This window comes from Procambarus clarkii, chromosome 60, assembly GCF_040958095.1.
Source record: "Procambarus clarkii isolate CNS0578487 chromosome 60, FALCON_Pclarkii_2.0, whole genome shotgun sequence".
Taxonomy (NCBI): Eukaryota; Metazoa; Arthropoda; class Malacostraca; order Decapoda; family Cambaridae; genus Procambarus; species Procambarus clarkii.
The window spans coordinates 29,276,579-29,279,908 of NC_091209.1; the positions used below are offsets into that span (position 1 = coordinate 29,276,579).

Sequence of the window (3,330 nt, forward strand, 5' to 3'; positions counted from 1 at the left end):
CTCAGTTTTCCAATTGACAAGAAAATTGCTATGGAGATTGACAAAACTATTTTTAGACATGTATGGTATGGTAGATACCAACCAATTAAACGGACTACTCTATGTAAAGGTAAGAAAACGGTGGAATAGGAATACTGAATGTGTAGCATAAGTCATTGGCAAACTTATGTTACCTTTATAACAGAGATAATGTAAAGGAATAGTGTAAATGCGCTAGGGAATTAATTTTGTAAAATATGTGTTAGCTACTTGATACATATGCCAGAGTATACTGACCTTGATACATATGCCAGAGTATACTGACCTAACCTTTATTTCACTGCACTTTTATTCATGCGTAATTGATGTTCTCAGGCGGATTTGAAATATTGAAGGTTTTTAATGCTGAACAGTAAACAAGTGTATGATGTTCTGCTCCCACATATAGTTCCTAGAGTAGAGGAGGTATATCCACTCCTTAACTGGTGAATAATATGGGCAAACCTTCATTTTAAATTTATTGCCCCATAACAACGTGAACTATTGCATCATTGTATTCATGAGACCCTCCTTACAAATGATATGTTGTTAATGTTGGGCATTAAGGACAAAAATAGGTGTGACCAATGTACTGAAATTGAGAATAATATGCATATATTTTATTTCTGTAAGCAGAAAATTGTTCTTATCAACTGGATTACAGACACTCTTAAAGCTTTATGTGGACCAAGCATTAGAGTGGAGTTAAGGAGGATTTTAATGTTTCAAATTTACATAAAATGCAAGAAAATTAAAATCACAATAATTATGCTACTTTCTGATTACATTTTTGTGTGTGTGGATAGGCAGGCAGGAGGGTTATTGTGTGTGGATAGGCAGGCAGGAGGGTTACTGTGTGTGGATAGGCAGGCAGGGGAAGGTTACTGTGTGTGGATAGACAGGCAGGGGAGGGTTACTGTGTGTGGATAGACAGGCAGGAGGGCTACTGTGTGTGGATAGACAGGTAGGAGGGTTATTGTGTGTGGATAGACAGGCAGGAGGGTTACTGTGTGTGGATAGACAGGCAGGAGGGTTACTATGTGTGGATAGACAGGCAGGAGGGTTATTGTGTGTGGATAGACAGGCAGGAGGGTTATTGTGTGTGGATAGACAGGCAGGAGGGTTACTATGTGTGGATAGACAGGCAGGAGGGTTATTGTGTGTGGATAGACAGGCAGGAGGGTTACTGTGTGTGGATAGACAGGCAGGAGGGTTATTGTGTGTGGATAGACAGGCAGGAGGGTTACTATGTGTGGATAGACAGGCAGGAGGGTTACTGTGTGTGGATAGACAGGCAGGAGGGTTACTGTGTGTGGATAGACAGGCAGGAGGGTTATTGTGTGTAGATAGACAGGCAGGAGGGTTACTATGTGTGGATAGACAGGCAGGAGGGTTACTGTGTGTGGATTGACAGGCAGGGGGGTTACTGTGTGTGGATATACAGGCAGGAGGGCTACTGTGTGTGGATAGACAGGCAGGAGGGTTATTGTGTGTGGATAGACAGGCAGGAGGGTTACTGTGTGTGGATAGACAGGCAGGAGGGTTACTATGTGTGGATTGACAGGCAGGAGGATTACTGTGTGTGGATAGACAGGCAGGAGGGTTACTGTGTGTGGATAGAAAGGCAGGAGGGTTATTGTGTGTGGATAGACAGGCAGGAGGGTTATTGTGTGTGGATAGACAGGCAGGAGGGCTACTGTGTGTGGATAGACAGGCAGGAGGGCTACTCGGTGGACAGAATATTGAAGTTCTAGCGAGACAGGATCAAGTACAGTATAACATTTGGGGTTATTGGTTTATTTTAATGAAAATATAGTTTACTCAGGTTTTATTGGTTTATGGAAAATTGGTTTGCTCTGAATGATATAAAAAATATATAAATGTAGTATTTTTCTTTGTAAATTGATGTAAGTTTGATCTTTAAATTGTATATTATTTAATACAGAAAAAAATAATAATGTCAACCTTCTTACAAGATTTTGGATGTGTTGCTAAATCAGCTTAAAATTAGAGTAAAAAACTTATTTATTTCTTGGTTTATTAATTGTTAATATAGATTCCTTTGTATATATCTGTCTCGTCACCATCTTCCACTCAAGAGCTAAAAAACCAAACTCAAAGTGACCTTCTTTCTCAATAGGTTTGTTGAGTATAGCTAATGTTCTGCTTTTATCTCAGCAACAGTAAGATCAGACATCAAATGTACCCAATTATGCATCTTCCTGATTGTGTGAGAGGCTCAGATTTATAGCCTGTGTTGTTACTATGTGTTATAAATAATTGTGTGTGGTGGGCTTCTATGGGGAAACTGGTACTATTAAGGGGTAAGGGTAGTTAGAAGACAAGAGTATCAAATATGGGAGAGCTAAAAGGCCCGGCCCCCAAAATAAACTATTCACAGTAATAATACCTTGCTACTAGACCATATATGTCAGTCTAAGGGTTGATCAATGCACTCCCACACAGGAAGAAGGGATACTCCTATAATTCATGTACTTATTTATTAACCCCTTAACAACCCCCCATATACACTCACACCAATAACAATAATAATAATAACTTTACCACACTACCTTACGTTAAAAAGCCTTGGTCCACTTAGGCAGGATACAAGGTTTACTCTAAGAACAAGCTAGGGTAAAGTACTACTGGATAAGCACTGAAGCTGGATGCAGCTTAGGGTAGTGAGACCACGTGGTACCCTAATACAAAACACAACACTTAGGGGTACCCAAAACACTGGCAAATACTACCCCCCAGGTCTCACCAATATTTACTACCAGAGTAGGTACACTTAAAACGCCCCGTACTTAACTTAATGGTACAGGAACTTCAGGTAAGGGAAATAAGTAAGAGGAGAAGGGAGGAGAGTAGGGGTGCAGCCACAGAGTAGGTCTCGTCCCCACGAACGCCAGCCAGAGAAGAACGCTCCTAGCGACCAGCTAGGCCTCCCGCATGTCGTGGTGCCGGAAGGAGCCTAATTGATCGTGCAGCTAAGCACATTAAAGATCTTCCCCTATGCAACGTATTGTTACTTTACAAATGATTAGAAAGTATTAGTAAGCAAAGTTGGTGTCTATGTTATTATTTAATAATCAACCCCCAGCTCAGTCTTTAAATGCTCTTTGAGAAACAATAATAGTCTTACGTCTGGCAGGGAAGATACAGACAATGACGCATAGGGTTGCGTTCAGCTATACTATAGTTAAGTTTAATAACTCAATTTTGACCTCTGGTTTCCCATAAAGAACCCAGGGTCGTAACACTATGTTCCAGTTCAAGTATGTTTATTGAGACAAGAAAAAATACATC

At 40.5% G+C, this 3,330-nt stretch overlaps 1 protein-coding gene across 1 annotated transcript in view; it reads right to left on the reverse strand.

Moving 5' to 3' along the window:
• Window positions 1-2,504: 2,504 nt before the first annotated feature.
• The window catches only part of LOC123766979 (venom protein 302), an 8,108-nt gene continuing 7,282 nt past the window's right edge, over window positions 2,505-3,330 (reverse strand). Inside the window, exon 3 of the mRNA XM_045756461.2 lies at window positions 2,505-3,330. This exon is cut by the window's right edge and continues 1,070 nt beyond it. The gene's annotated coding sequence lies outside the window, so the exon portion shown is untranslated.